Source organism: Lathyrus oleraceus, chromosome 6, assembly GCF_024323335.1.
Source record: "Lathyrus oleraceus cultivar Zhongwan6 chromosome 6, CAAS_Psat_ZW6_1.0, whole genome shotgun sequence".
NCBI classification, from domain to species: domain Eukaryota; kingdom Viridiplantae; phylum Streptophyta; class Magnoliopsida; order Fabales; family Fabaceae; genus Lathyrus; species Lathyrus oleraceus.
This window is the reverse complement of record NC_066584.1, coordinates 60,563,420-60,580,320: the sequence shown is the minus strand read 5'-3', so window position 1 is coordinate 60,580,320 and position 16,901 is coordinate 60,563,420.

Here is a 16,901-nt window from a genome sequence, read left to right as displayed (position 1 = left end):
CCTGAAAGAGAGGATTAGGCAAAAATGAACGTCTCGGTGGATTGAAAACCCGAAAGGGCGATCCAGGAAAAAATTAGAGCCATAAAAACAGAAAAAAATTCCTGATAAGTTGAGTACCCCATCTTGGGGCAACTTATGCAAAAATTAGGGATTATGGCAAGTAACTGCAGGGTTGATCTTCAGTAGAGTAAGATGTTTTCCCCAGTAGATCGCGTTGGTTCCATATAGTGATCACCCGACTTGCTCCCAGTCATAGTTTCCTCCTGATTTCTAAGCAGCTATTTTTGTGGTTATCCTCTGCATGGTTGTCTCCCATTTGATATGGTGTTGACCTAAAATTCCCTGCAGACTCAATAACATTTCCTCTCCTCAGCAGATCTCCTCTTCCCTCGGCTAGATTTGAGCCTTTAGGTTGTTGATCTCTCTGTTCTCCAACAATTATTTCCTTTTTCTTGCGGATTGACCGAGGATTGTACTGATGATTCAATTTCTTTGCGAGACCTTTGTATCCTTTGTGATCGTTTTGTCAGCATAATCATCATATATATACATATACAAAGACATCCATATAATTTCATAATTGCATTTTTGCATCATCATATCTTATTAACTTGTTGATTTGAGATTCTATTTCTCTGTCATGGTGGTACTTTATCCCCATACGAACCTTGGTGTTTATCCTCCCTTAATTGTAGAGCGTCAGCCCCTTAGGCAGAAAGACTTTAACTTTTCTCCTCTTCCCCACTGAGTTGTTTCCTCGTGGATGATTAGTTATTTCAGTTTCCTTCCGAGTTGATTATCTGGATGGAATCACTCCCTTTGAGTTATATCCTCATTGGGTTGAGTCTTGATTGACTGTTTCTTTCTAGATCATGCCTAGATAGATGCTTTGAGTCTCCTAAGAGCTTATTACCCAATAATTCGTAATATTCTTCTTAGTTTATAGTTTGTTACTTCTTGCCCAATACCCGACATAAGTACCCCGGTTTTCCCAGCATTGGAGTTCCCAGTGGATTCATTTGTTTCTGATTCCCCAGGAAGTATATCCTTGATATGTTCATCCTAACAGATGACAGGTATCTTTCGTTCCCCTGCCTGAGTATATCCTTGATATGTTTATCTTAACCGATGACGGATATTCTCGTCCTTGGTATTCTACCCAGTAAAAAGGTAGTTGTAATCCCTATTGTGTTCCCCAGAAAGTTAATCCTTGATATGTTGATCCTAACCGATGACGGGTTTCCTTCTCTTTGTGGTATTCTACCCAGTAACCGGTAGCTGTAAACCCTACTATTTCTCGTAGAGTTTATCCTTGATATGTTCACTTCAACTAGTGATGGATACTCTCTCATGGTATTCTATCCAGTAACTGATACATGTAATTCCTATTTTCTCCCCTCATTGAGTCTATCCTTGATATATTCATCTTAATCGGTGATGGATTTTCTCTTTGATGGTCTTCTATCCAGTATTCGATAGATGTGATTCCTACTTGTTGTGTTGGTATATCCTTGATATGTTCATCCTAACCGATGACGGGTATCCTCCTTGACAGTCCCAGGCAAGTCTATCCTTGATATGTTCATCCTAACCGATGACGGATATTCTCACCTTTGGTCTTCATCCCAATAACCGGCAGTTGTAAATCCTATTTTCTGCAGTTTTCTCCCAGCAAGGCTATTCTTACCCAGTAACCGGTAATGAATATTCCCTCCTGGCCATTCTCAGCGAGTCATCCTTGATATGTTCATCCTAACCGATGACGGGTGTCCTCTTTGTCAGATCTTTATTATCTCCTCACCCGATAACAGATAGTAGATAATAGATTTCTGTTCCTCCTGTGTTGAAGTTTATTTCTTCCCCAGTCGAGTTAAGTGTGCATTTCCTTAGTGAAATTTCTTTTCCTGCATGATTCAAGTACCTCAGTTTTATCCTGACTTACTCGTATCCCCTGCAGATGTTGTTGTCCCTCGGATGAGTCTTTCCATTTTGTATGGAATTCCTCTAGTCCCCCAGCAGTTTTAAGTCGTAGCCTGGCCTACGCCTAACTCCCTTTATCCACCAGAGTCTCTGTCTCCCCGGTGAGTTTTCCTTACGGAATGTGTTATACTCCTATGGACTTTCGGTCTCTCTGATTTCTTTTCCTTTTGGGCAATATTCCCCACAAATAATTCACTTCTACATACCTATCATATCCATCACGAGGTCTCTTAGGGACCAAAATTTGTTTCTACATGTTCTTATTTAAGCCCATTCTACTGAGTCGACATGAAGATTTTAACCTTCGCCTCCTTAGTTTGAATGTCCTTAAATAGGGGCAGCTGTAAGACCCCAATTTGACCCTAAGATCCCTCACGCAATTTCATCATAAGCATTAGCATTGGGATCATACCTTAGCATCCTCCTTACCCCTATTGGGTTTATTTTGGGAGAGATCACCAAGCACTATGTGATTGAATCATACTTGTATATTATCATTTTACTAACCAAAATACCAAAAATATGTCTTTGCATTTGCCTAACTCTTTTGTAGGTAGGGCATGATCACCATTGATTTATCAAGTTCATATCTAGGGTTTGAAACCCTCATGACAAAGAGCACAACCATGAATTAATTCAAGAATGTTTATGAGCATCATATATGAGTTCCATTGATTCCTACATTTTATATTTATCAAATTTTCTTCAAGAGTTTAGAGGTGATTTGCCTTGGAAACCCTAGTTTGACTGGGTATCTTGAGTAACTTCTCCCACAAGCTATCTCACCAATTGATCAAATTTCTCAAGGGTCACTCAAAAATTCATCATCTTATCCATATATGATCTACCATGAGCCTAGAAATTCAATAGAATTGAAGGTTAGCAAGTTGGATGATGGTGGTTGGCCAGATGAATTCATCTAATCAAAACTGGGTCTCCCTAGACCCTATCTCCTACAATTTTCACCATATGAAAATGATTCCAAGAGAAACGTTACTCTAAATTATATTCCAAACAACTTTCATGTCGATACCTAGAGCTAGTTTTGCTTGGAAAATAATTTTCTATGTTGAAGCATTATAGGTCATTTTGTCTAAACCCTAATTTGAAAGTCAACTTCACAAGGCCATAACTTGCTCCATTTTTATGATATGAAAGATTTCCAAGCTGAACAATCAAATTCAAGATGTCTACTTCAACTTTGATGTTTGGAGTGAAAGCAAATTCAACTTTTATGAGCATGTGATATGAGGTTACATTATAGGTCATTTTTTACCTATACCATTGAATAAATGACTTTTCCAAACTTCAAAAATGCATAACTCTATCATTACAAATCCAAATGATGTGAAATTGGTGGCCATTTTGAAGGTAGTTGAAAGAGCTATAACTTTTATGAAGACACTTTTCTCATTTGGACCTCACATAAAAAGTTAAGAAGGTGGAATATTGTGATATATAACTTGACACTTAGAAACTTTTTCAGCATATTGGAATTTCCAAACTTCCACCTCAAAAATCTCCATGTCCCAAGCTCCAAATTAAAAAGCTTTGAACATAAAACTTGTTCCCCTTGATCCAAGATTTCCAAAGAACCCAAGTTCATTCATTTTGGATAAAGATTGCTAAGTCTGTGCATGGCTTTAACAGGGATGCATCATTGGAAAGAATCAATTGCACAAGCTTCAGTTCACAATGCCTTGCCATTCAAGCTTCAATCAGATCTCAATTGGAATCATTTTGGACCTTAATACATTGCATCATGGGCCTATACATGCCCATGCACTCGTGCCATCCACATTGCCAATTTTGGACAGATTTTGAAGTGTGCAAATATCATTCCCTTTGGCTATAAATAGAAGGCTTCTGAGCTCATTTGAATCACACTTGTTGGTTCTAAGGGTTGGCAGCAATTTTGGTAAAACAAAGAGTGTTCACAAGATGTTATGTGTGATGTCTTAACATAAGATATCCTATGTACCTGCTGGAGTTCAAGAACATGATCATGCAGGGTTGTTTCAGAATGCCATACACAATGTCATGGCTTCTGATAATTTGTACTTGATGGAGTTCAAGAACATGATCATGCAGGATTGTTTCAGAATGTCATACACAATGTCATGGCTTCTGATAATATGTACCTGCTGGAGTTGAAATGGAAAACATAATTATGCAGGATTGTATCAGGATGTCATACACAATGTCATGACATATGATGTGTTTGTACCTGCTGGAAATTATAAAAGGAATTATGGAATTATGCAGGATTGTTCCAGGATGTCAGACCCAATGTCATGACATCCTGTACACAGAACATTCAGTGTGAATGTCTGGTGTTTTGTGATTGCGCAATTAATGGCAATCTATGTATGATTGTAGATCTGATTTGCAGACGCATTCAATCATGGATTACAACCTGATTTACTTATTTTCCAAGGAGATCTAACCAGCTGTTATGAAAAGATTTAATTGGAAAATAGATTTAGGGTTTTTAAGATGTCCAAGCCTAGCTGAAAGCTTCTATAAAAAGGGACTTGGAAAACCTGATTTGGAACACAACCAATACTGAGCGAAATATAGAGAGAGAGCTAGGGTTTGTGTCTTGTTTAGTCGTGAGACTTGTAAGCCATTCAAGTCATCTTTTGATGATTGAATTGGACTGATTTGTGGTTGTAATTTGTCACTCTAAAGCAGTTAAGCAAGAGTGTGTGTCTACTTGATCAAAGTTGTGAAGCAGGATCAAGTGTGTGTCTACTTGATCAAAGTTGTGAAGCAAGTTCAAGTGTGCGTCTTCTTGATTGAAACTGGGAAGTAAAATCAAGAGTGTGTTATTGAAAAGTGTTTTCTTTTCTCAAGGGATTGTTGTTTAAAATCACAGGTGTGATTGTAGGGAAGTGAGTGGGTTCTCATATCTAAGAGTGCTTAGGTAGAAATTGCACGGGTAGAGATTAGGTGAGAAAGAGTGTAACTTGTTGAAGTGTACGGAGAGTCTTTGAACTGATTCTATTTTAGTGAATTTCCTTCCTGGCTTGGTAGCCCCCATACGTAGGTGAGTTGCACCGGACTGGGTTAACAATTGCTTGTGTCTTTTGCATTACCATTCTATATATTTCTTTTGTTTGTGTAACTCAGATATTAGTGTCGTGACATTACCTTCAACATCTCATATCTAATACCAGAATTTCAATTGGTATCAGAGCAGGCATCCTGCTCTAGTTCTGGGTGAGATCTAGGGACTATACTTTCTGGTACAATGGAGAGAGATGGAGGATCTGTTCACAGGCCACCAATTTTGGATGGTTCTAACTATGACTATTTGAAACCTAGAATGGTAGCCTTCCTAAAATCTCTTGATAACAAGGCTTAGAAGGTTGTGTTAACAGGCTGGGTACATCCTGTAAGTACTAAAGAAGGAGAAGCCACAACTGATAAGAAACCTGAAGAACAATGGTTCAAGGAGGAGGATGATCTAGCCCTTGGAAATTCTAAAGCATTGAATGCAATATTCAATGGGGTAGACAAGAATATTTTCAGGTTGGTAAACAACTGTGAAGTGGCCAAAGATGCTTAAGACATTCTCAAGACCACTCATGAAGGCACCTATAGGGTAAAGATGTCTAGACTTCAGTTGCTCACCTCCAAGTTTGAAAATTTAAGGATGAAAGAAGATGAAAATATTCATGAATTTCACATGAGTATCCTTGAAATTGCTAATGCCTCAGGAGCCCTGGGAGAGAAGATGTCAGATGAAAAACTAGTAAGAAAAATACTCAGGTCACTCCCTAAGAGATTTTCTATGAAGGTGACTGCCATAGAAGAGTCTCAAGACATTTCCAACATGAGGGTTGATGAGCTAATTGGTTCCCTTCAAACATTTGAAATGGGATTGAATGATGGTTTTGAAAAGAAAACCAAAAGCATGGCCTTTATGTCAAACACAGAAGAGGAAAAGAGTCAGGAGGTTGATGAAGATTTGGCCAATGAAGTAGAAATGCTGGGAAGACAGTTCAATAAACTGTTGAAAAAGATGGATGTAAGATCTAAGGCAAATGTCAAGAACATCTCATCTGACATCAGTAAATCCAACAATGCTGGAAGAAGAGCAAGATCAGATGAGAAGCCCAAAGAAGGAAAAGAGGTACAGTGCTATGAATGTGATGGGTATGGACACATCAGGACTGAATGTGGAACCTACCTCAAGAAGCAGAAAATGAGTCTTGCTGCCACTTGGTCTGATGAGAGTGAAACAGAGGAAGCTGTAAATCTTGTGACTGCTTTGACGGGAAGATGGGGATCTGATGAAGACTCAAGTGATGATGAAGTAACCTTTGAAGAATTGGCCTCTACCTACAGAAAGCTGTGTCACAAAAGTGTGGAGCTGTGCAAACAGGTTGAAAGCCAGAAGAAGGAAATAACTCAACTTGAGAATGAGAAGGTGAATGCCAAGCTGGATGAAAATCAACAAGCTGAAAGTCAGAAGATAGCACAGCTGGAGAGTGAGAAGGCAGACCATGTGAAAACCATCTCTAAGTTGAAAACTGAAGCTATGTTCCTAAATTCTAAACTAGAAGAGATGACCAAGTATGTAAGGATGTTAAGCAATGGATCTGACTCCTTAGACAAGATTCTCCAAACTGAACAAATAACAGAAGACAAATCTGGCATTGGGTATAATGATTCAAAGCCTGAGAGCAGTTACACTGGTGCCAAACCTCAAGCCAAACCTAAGTGCATCCATAATAAAAGTAAACCTGTGATGTCACATCATATGTCACAACACCATAGGAGAAGACAGCAGAAGGGGAAACACCAAAGATGGAGATGCCATTACTGTGGGAAATTTGGTCACCTGAAGCCTTTCTGCTATAAGTTGTATGGTTATCCTAGCCCTGTTCATCATCAGAATCACTATCAACCCAGACCCAAACAACACAAGCCTATCATCAAGAAGAAATGGGTTCCTAAGACTAATGTTACAAGTCTAATAGCTCACATTCACCTCAGAGTCTCAGCCAAAGAAGAGTGGTATTTTGATAGTGGATGTTCTAGACACATGACTGGAAACCAAGATCTGCTAACTGGCCTGCATCATCATGCCATAAGCCATGTAACCTTTGGTGATGGAGAAAAGGGTGAAATCAAGGGAACATGTAAGCTTGATTGTCTTGGAGTTCCTGAACTTGACAAGGTTCTACTGGTTAAGGGCTTGACTACAAATCTAGTAAGCATTAGTCAACTATGTGATCAAGGTCTGAATGTCAACTTCACTAAAACTGAATGTCTGATTATTAACAAAGACAGTGAAGTGATTATGAAAGGAATCAGGACCAAAGACAACTGTTACATGTGGAGCTCTCAAATTGATTATTCCTCAAAGTGTACCTATGTCAAAAAGGAAGGGATGAAGATGAGTATAGCTACTAGAAGAACCCTCAAGAGTGATGAAAGATAAGTCTGTGGGAAATGTCAGACAAGGATGTCACACCAGAAGCTCAGACTTAACCTAACTTTCAAAGGAGAAAAGGTCATGATGCCCCAAACAGCTGAGAGGTTAGATCAAATAGGTGGACATGTGACCAGTCATATGCAGTCTGGAATTGGAGAGAGCTTTGTTGGAACTAGGCCACAAGGGACTATGTGTCTATCTCAAAGCAAAAATGCCAAGAACAATGTGGAGAAGATTGGGATGACACCTGCTCCTACACATGTGAAAGGTGAAAATGGTGTTTATAATGAATATATAGAAGATGGAAGCAGTTGGTCTCAACTGGGTTGGATGAAACTACTGGTGATTGCATACAATGTCACACACGATGTCATGACATTGTATTATGACAACCTGAATGCTGCAACTAGGTCCAAAAATCATATTCAGCACAGGTGGACCAAGTACAGTTTTTGTTGTCATCACTCCATTAGAAAATTCGTGGAAGATAAATTCATAGGTCTAAAGCATGAAATGGAACTAGTTGACAAGGTTGCAAGGAATTTGGGTGATATTCAATTTGAATATGTAAGAGGGAAATTAGGGATTTGGACTCTTGTGAAATTATGGCAATTAAAGTGGAAAGGAAAAGGAAATAAAAATAGTGTATGCCCACTTAAAAGAAAGAGCCACATTAATGATAAATCATTCCCTAGCATTGAAAATAGTATCTATGCCATTAGCACACGCTACCTAAACACAACCATTTCCATCTCCATTCAACTTCTCAGAGAAACTCAGCTAGGGCAAAGAAATTTCTTTCAAAAGTTCAACAACATGTCTCAACATCCATCATCATCTGGCTCAAAACCCTCTCATCATGCAAAGACTCCCTCCATGGAGTTTCTAGATGAAGACGTATTGGACGTTACTCCTATTTGTGTGATACCAGGTGACATCCCAGGTCCCTCTTCCATGGCTGGAAGTAAGCAAGGTAATATCCCTGATAAATCTCCTCTTCCAAATGACATGCATTATGTTGATCGTGCCATTAGGAACCTAGTTACTAGGATTCTAAGTGAAGGGCATGCAGTCAAGGGTGTTTCTACCCCTCTGTCCAGAAGGGACCCCTCACCTGAGGAGGAACCCTAAGCTGAGAAAGATGATGACTCATCTAGATTAGAAAAGGAAGTGGCGGCTGAGGGGTTATGTTCTCTAGGTAAAACCCTACCTAGCAAGAAACCAGCAAATATGTCTTAGGAGAATATTATTGACCTAGAAGAAGAAAGCTCTGAAGAAGAGGATGACACCTTGGTCCATCTTGTAAAACCAAGTGTAGTTAAGAAACTGAGGACTAGAAAAGGGAAAAGTGTGGCTGAAATGAGAACAACAAGAAGAGTGAAAAAGGTTGCTGGTGTAGGACCCTCCAAATCTTGGAGTAAAGTTGAGGTTAGGAAAAGGAAAGAAAGAGATAGTTCTGACTCTGATGAGGATGTCGAAGACGATGTCCCAGACATCTTCCCTGCAAAAAGGCAGGCTGTTAAGAAGTCTCCAGGAAAAGTTGTTACTGTGCACCTAGACAATATCTCCTTTCATTTAGAAGATGGTGCTGCAAAATGGAAATTTGTCATTCAGAGGAGGGTAGCTGTTGAAAGAGAGCTTGGAAAAGAGGCTATAGAGGTAAAGGAAGTAATTGATTTGATCAAAAATGTTGGACTAATGAAGACTGTGGTTGCTCTACCCCAATGTTATGAGGGGTTAGTGTTGAAAAGTATATCTTCGGCAAATATTTTTATATCGTATCCATAGAGATTGGTTGATATTACCGCCGTTCTATAATCCGTTTTGTTATAAGTTTAGAAAGTAACAAAGTTGTTTTGGTTGGAAAATTATCTTGTGAGTAAATGTCACTAAAAACAGTAAAATGGTTTTAATCAAATGTAAAAGCTTGGCAATATTGGAGTTCACTATTTCAAATGCTTATGATTCCTTATGATAACTATATAGATTTAAGATTATTGATGATGTTCAAGTATCCTCTCAAAGTCATTTATGTCTAAATGATATTGTGATAATCACTATATTGATCCTTAGACGATCTCTCCACCTAACTATCAATATAGCAATCTTTAATGTTTAATACCAAAGAAGAGTAATGAATAAATCTATCTCTACAACTTATTCACTACTTGAAAATCTGTTTTATGTCAAGACTCAAATAATCTCTTTCAACAACTACTCAAATATGGTTTTCAACTTAGGGCAAAAACAGTATTCAATACATCAACAATCTTTTTCATATATATAAATCAAATGGAATACATAAACAAATGAGAATAGCTACTACCTCCAATCTTGACAAAAGGAGTTTAGCTCCTCATCATCATTGTTACAAAGCAGAATGCTAATGGAAGAAAACTCTGTTTTCTCTCTTCCAAAAATATCTTAATGTGAATGAATGAATGAATATTGTGTTTTTCTCTCCTAAAAGAGTTGACATTTCCTTAATTGATCATTTTCATCAAAAGCAGAAAAGCTATTCCAAGACAGACCCAAAATGGCAAAACCAGCTGGCATTGGAAACAACACACTTGGCCAAAACAACTTTCTGGATTCGCAGGGTTCGCTGGGCGAACTTTGTTCGCGGCGCGAACTGAAGCTTTCCATTTAGTTCGCTGGGCGAACTGAAGCTACCTCAGCTTCATGTAATTGTTCTTCCAAGTGTTAATCTTCAAGAATAGGCCTCCAAATTGCATTCAACACTTCTTCCAAATTATGATTATGCATTCCGAAGCTCTCTTGTCCAAAAATTCTACAAAACTAACAAAAATGTGAAATAACTACTCAAAACAACATAAATTAAACCTAATTGTATTTATACAAAATAGTGAGAATAAAAGTGTGTAATTGCATCAAAAATTGGTAAAAGGGACCAATACAATTATATAAAAAGTAGTACTAATTGGTCCCTAACAACTCTCCCCAACTTAGCATTTTGTTTGTCCCTAAACAAAAGTTTCCACCAACACAACCAAAGCAATGACACAAAAGATTGAAACAAGGATTAACCAATGACATTCAAATGGTTCAAAAGTGTTTGGCAATTTCTCAATCCACCTATCTCAATTCTAGACAAAAACATGAATAAGAGAAATGGTTGAGTGCAAAAATCATTCCAAGGAATTCAAAGCCATACATGTCAAAATTGAATAAAACTTACACACACATCATAGTAATGATGAATAACATGAAGGGTTACTTTCACTCATCCAAGCAATTAGATCAACAATAACTCAAATCATGCGGTTATCACAACAAATATCAAATCATGTGAAAAATAAGAATCAAGAGGTCTTTCAAAGGTTGTAATGTGGTTTAGGTTACAAGAAAGGATATGATTAAGAGAATTCAACAAAGTTGCCTATCCTAAGGGAGCATTCCCAAACATTCAACTCTACACAATTTCCCTTTCTTTGATCCCTATTAAAAAAAAATTTTCTTTTTACATCCACACAACCATGAGCATTTTCTTTGATTTTTTTTTCTTTCTTTTTCTTTCTCTATGGTTTCAAGGGTGATTTCTTTTTCTTGTTTCTTTTCATATTTTTACCCTTTCATAAAAACTCACTTTTCCAAGTTTCTAATCAACTTTTCACTTTACTCTCCCCAACTTTAGATTCCAAAACCAAATTTGTTCAATAATGCTCCCTACTTAGAACTAAGCAAAAGGCAAAATTTGCAAACAACTCGATTTGAGGTTTCAATTGACACAAAAGAAATTAGGATTCATTTATTCCACAATTTTCAATTGATTATTCAATGATCAATAAAATGAATCCTAAAATAAGCTCAAAGGGGTTTAACTAAGGATTAATCCTCACATGGTTAGTTGATTCAAACTTTTTGGTCAAGTGGTTTTTCTTACAAACAATGCCTCTATCATTTTCAGAATTTTCACACAAAAATAGAATGATGCATGATTTAGCATGATAAGAATGAGTCAAAATAATGCTTGGTTTCCCGCTTTTTAGTGCACACTGGAAAGCTTCCTCACAATTGGTTAAGTCCTATTTTGATTCAAAGGTGACATACATTTCAATGAGTTTATGATATGGAATTTGGACACACCATCAAACTACTCATGTTAAGTCTAGAAAGCGATAAAGTGTACCTTGAAATGCCGACACTAATTCTTATCATCACCACTCGAAGTGTCCTATGCTTCTTTCTTTGCAAACATTTCTTGGTTGCTTTAAGCTTAACTTAAGAGTAAGAACAATTAAACAAAAAATGTTGGTAAACCAATTTGATTGTAACACACTTAAATCTCAAAAAGTATTCATCCAATTATTAAGACAAACTCTAAAATTCAACAAACTCCTCAATCTTCCTTCATCTCATCGCCATGGGTCGCACCACCTCCTGCACCCCCCCAAAAAAAACTGGCCTGCCCTCAGGCCACTTAGCATAATCAACATAATCCTCCTAGGAAGGGAATGGAGAGGAATAATTTTGAAATTTAGAGGTTTGGAAGTGGGGCAGCGAGGTTGTTGAAAGAAACTCTTAAGTTTGTGAAAATAGGAAAAAAAATGACATAAAACAGAAGTTACATGGTTCTGCCCTGCTCAGTTCGCTGGGCGAACTGAAGGAATTTTTTTATTTTTTTTATAAATATTCAGTTCGCTGGGCGAACTGAAGGAAATTTCAAAAAAAAATTGTTGGCAGTGGACAGAACTTAAGTGGTTCTGCCACGCACCGTTCGCTGGGCGAACTGAAGCTTTCCATTCAGTTCACTGGGCGAACGCTGTTCGCGGGGCGAACGGCGAAAAAACAGAACCCAATTTTTCAAAATTTAACACAGCAGAAAATCAATAAAACAGAATTGAGAAAATGTAAAATTCAGACTTACAACGTTGTGTTGCCTCCCAACAAGCGCTTTGTTTAACGTCGTTTAGAGCTTGACGGTTCAACGGTTTTCACGATCCGGCTTTGTTGAGCAACTTCCTCAAGAGCTTTGTTGTCTTCAAGAGGTTCTTGATGAACCTTCGATAAAATCTGATACCACCCTTTTTCGGAACTACTTTCACAACACTCACCCATTCACCATTGGAGATAGAACAAATCATCCCGCCCTCTACTAGTTTGACAACTTCCTTCTTTTTCAGCACTTGAATCAACTTGTCTTCCTCTTGTATGGACAAGGTGTTGCTTATAATCACCGGTTTAGTACATTCGTCACCAAGGAACACATACTTCAAGTGTGAAGGAAGCATTTTCAACTCTAATTTTGGCTCTTCCGTTTTCTTCGTCGCATCCAAGTCTTCCTTTATTTCTTCTCGATAAGTAAGCTCACCACAAGATTCTAACTCATGCAACATTGCTTCAATCTCTTTTTCCTCATTGTCGGTCAACACATTGTATGCTCCGATAAGGGATCTTTCTAGAGGATTAGAAATATGAACTTGGTTCGCGACCTCCACTACCTCCTCTTCAATTGCATCGATTCGGAAAGAATCATGCTTGTCGTTTGGATGCTTCATAGCTTCAAAAAGATTAAAGGTCACCTCTTCGTCTGTTTTCATGAATGGTCTTCCAAGGATTAGGGGAACATCACGATCCTCGTCCATCTCTACTATCACGAAATCTACCGGAAACAAGAATTTGTCCACTTTCACTAACATGTCTTGAGCAATTCCGTATGGTGAAGTGGTAGACTTGTCGGCTAGTTGTAAGGTCATCCTTGTCGATTTAATCTCAACATTTCCCAATCTTTTAACAATGGAGAGGGGGATTAAATTGATGCTAGACCCCAAGTCAATCAAACCATTACCAATGTATGTGCTTCCAATGGTTACCGGTAAAACGACTCGGCCCGGATCGGATTCCTTCCTTGGGAGAGTCTTTTGAATGATGGCACTACAACGTGCATCGAGCAAGATTGTCTCGTCTTCCACGTGTCTTCTTTTCTTTGTGAGAATATCCTTCATGAACTTTGCATACCGTGGCATTTGCTCTAATGCATCGGCAAATGGAATATTGATTTGAAGTTGTTTGAATATGTCCATAAACCGTGCATATTGTCTAGCATTATCCTTCTTGGATGGTGCGTGCGGATAGGGTAGATGTTGAACTGGAATTACATTCACTCATTTGTCTCTTGTTTTCTTTTTTCTTGGTTTAATTTCCTTCTCCATTTCCGCTTCACACTACTGTTCTTCCATCAATTGCTGATTCTGCTGTTTTCGCGGTGCGAAGGAAGATCGCGACGCGAACTGAGCAGTTTCTGCCACTTTCTCCTTCCCACAAGCCACATCCTCATTTTCCAGCACAGCTTCCATATCATTCTCAACTGTAATTTCCTCACTTTTTTTACTTGTCAACTCTCTACCGCTTCTAGTAAAAATTGCTTTACAATGCTCCTCTGGATTAGTTTGAGTGTTAGCGGAGAAAGAAGATCCTGCAGTTTGTTCCGACAGTTGTTTCGCAAGTTGACCTATTTGATTTTCCAAATTCTTGATTGTTGCCTCGTTGCTCTTCTGATTTGCCATGGAGGCTTGCATGAATTGTTGGAGAGTGTCTTCTAGCTTTGAATTTCCACCTTGCGATTGTTGTCCTTGAGAATTTTGGTGTTGATAAGGACTTTGCTGCTGAAAATTTTGGTTGTTGAACCTTGATGGTTGATAGCCTTGATTGTTCCTTTGATAGCCTTGATTTTGATTGTTCACATAGCTTACTTCTTCTAGTGGAGGGCAAAAACCAGTAGGATGATCTCCTTGACATAATTCGCAACATGCTACTTGATGTCGAACTTGAGACCCTTGAATTTCCTTCATTTGTTGCGGAAGCTTGGCCATTTGTTGAGTAAGCAACTCCACTTGTTGAGAGAGTAGCTTGTTTTTAGCAAGAATGGCATCATTGGTATTTAACTAAAGAACTCCCGGTTTCCGTTGTGAAGGGCTACGGTCATGTTGACTTTGACGATCATTAAGTGCCATCCGACCAATAATGACTTTAGCTTCTTCAGCATTCTTTGACATAAGAGAGCCACCCGCGGTAGCATCCAAAAGTGTTCTGTGAGTTGATTGGAGCCTATTTAGAAAAATATGGATTTGAGTGAGCTCATCAAAACCATGACCCTTGCATTTTCTCAAGATTGACTTGAATCTTTCCCAAGCCTCATTTAAAGACTCGTTGCTTCCTTGAGTGAATACCGCAATAGCCGTTTTGGCTTCCATGAATCGGGATTGAGGAAAATATCTTTCTAAGAACTTTTCTTCTAACAAATTCCAATCCGTCATCACTCTCGATGCTTGATCAAGGTACCACTCCTTTGCCTTTCCCACTAAGGAGTGTGGGAACATCCTTTTGAATAATGCCTCTTCACCCGTTTCATCAATTCCCGTAGAACCCGCAATCTCATAGAATTTGATGAGATGGGTATACGGATCTTCATGGTCCATTCCGGTGAATGGATTTGCATAGAGAAGTTGGAGGATTCCGGTCTTCATCTCCGTATTTCTTCCTCCATGGGCAAATTGAGCATTTCTTCTTGGACTATTAGCGGACATTTCGGTACGATTGTCATCCGCCATGTTTCCGTCACAAACCTCTACAACCACTTCTTCGATTGGAACAAGTGCGGAAGTAGATGCTTCTTCTCTCCGGTTCCTCTCTTCGGCTAGTTTCCTTCTTCTTCGTGTTTTGCTATTGAGCTTCCGAAGTGTTCTTTCAATTTCGGGATCGAATTGCAATTGCTCCTCGGTAGCTTTTCCTCGCATGCACTAGAATCTACAAAACTAACACACCAAGTGAAACAAAAGAGGGATAGTAATAAAAGTAACAAACTTAAAACAATGAATTATTGCAATGCTTGTAATATCGAACACCAATCCCCGGCAACGGCGCCAATTTGTTGAAAAGTATATCTTCGGCAAATATTTTTATATCGTATCCATAGAGATTGGTTGATATTACCGTCGTTCTATAATCCGTTTTGTTATAAGTTTAGAAAGTAACAAAGTTGTTTTGGTTGGAAAATTATCTTGTGAGTAAATGTCACTAAAAACAGTAAAATGGTTTTAATCAAATGTAAAAGCTTGGCAATATTGGAGTTCACTATTTCAAATGCTTATGATTCCTTATGATAACTATATAGATTTAAGATTATTGATGATGTTCAAGTATCCTCTCAAAGTCATTTATGTCTAAATGATATTGTGATAATCACTATATTGATCCTTAGACGATCTCTCCACCTAACTATCAATATAGCAATCTTTAATGTTTAATACCAAAGAAGAGTAATGAATAAATCTATCTCTACAACTTATTCACTACTTGAAAATCTGTTTTATGTCAAGACTCAAATAATCTCTTTCAACAACTACTCAAATCTGGATTTCAACTTAGGGCAAAAAAAGTATTCAATACATCAACAATCTTTTTCATATATATAAATCAAATGGAATACATAAACAAATGAGAATAGCTACTACCTTCAATCTTGACAAAAGGAGTTTAGCTCCTCATCATCATTGTTACAAAGCAGAATGCTAATGGAAGAAAACTCTGTTTTCTCTCTTCCAAAAATATCTTAATGTGAATGAATGAATGAATATTGTGTTTTTATCTCCTAAAAGAGTTGACATTTCCTTAATTGATCATTTTCATCCAAAGCAGAAAAGCTATTCCAAGACAGACCCAAAATGGCAAAACCAGCTGGCATTGGAAATAACACACTTGGCCAACTTTCTTCGCGGCGCGAACTGAAGCTTTCCATTCAGTTCGCTGGGCGAACTCTGTTCGCTGGGCGAACTGAAGCTACCTTAGCTTCATGTAATTGTTCTTCCAAGTGTTAATCTTCAAGAATAGGCCTCCAAATTGCATTCAACACTTCTTCCAAATTATGATTATCCATTCCGAAGCTCTCTTGTCCAAAAATTCTACAAAACTAACAAAAATGTGAAATAACTACTCAAAACAACATAAATTAACCTAATTGCATTTATACAAAATAGTGAGAATAAAAGTGTGTAATTACATCAAAAATTGGTAAAAGGGACCAATAAAATTATATAAAAAGTAGTACTAATTGGTCCCTAACAGTTAGTAAAAGAGTTTATTGTGAATATCCCTGAGGATATTTATGAAAAGAGCAGCAGGGAGTTCTGCAAGGTGTTTGTAAGGGGTAAATGTGTGAAATTCTCACCAACCATTATCAACAAGTTCTTAGGAAGAGGAATGGATGAAGGAGTGGATCTAGAGACTACAGACAACGAGGTCTGTAGGATTATTACAACTGGCCAAGTTAAGGAATGGCCTAGTAGGAATCACCTATCAGCTGGCAAGCTAACTGTCAAATATGCCATCTTACACAAGATTGGTTCAGCCAACTGGGTGCCTACTAATCATATCTCTACCATCTCCATTGTTCTTGGAAGAATCATTCATGCAATTGGAACCAGGATAAACTATGACTTTGGAAGGTTTATATTTG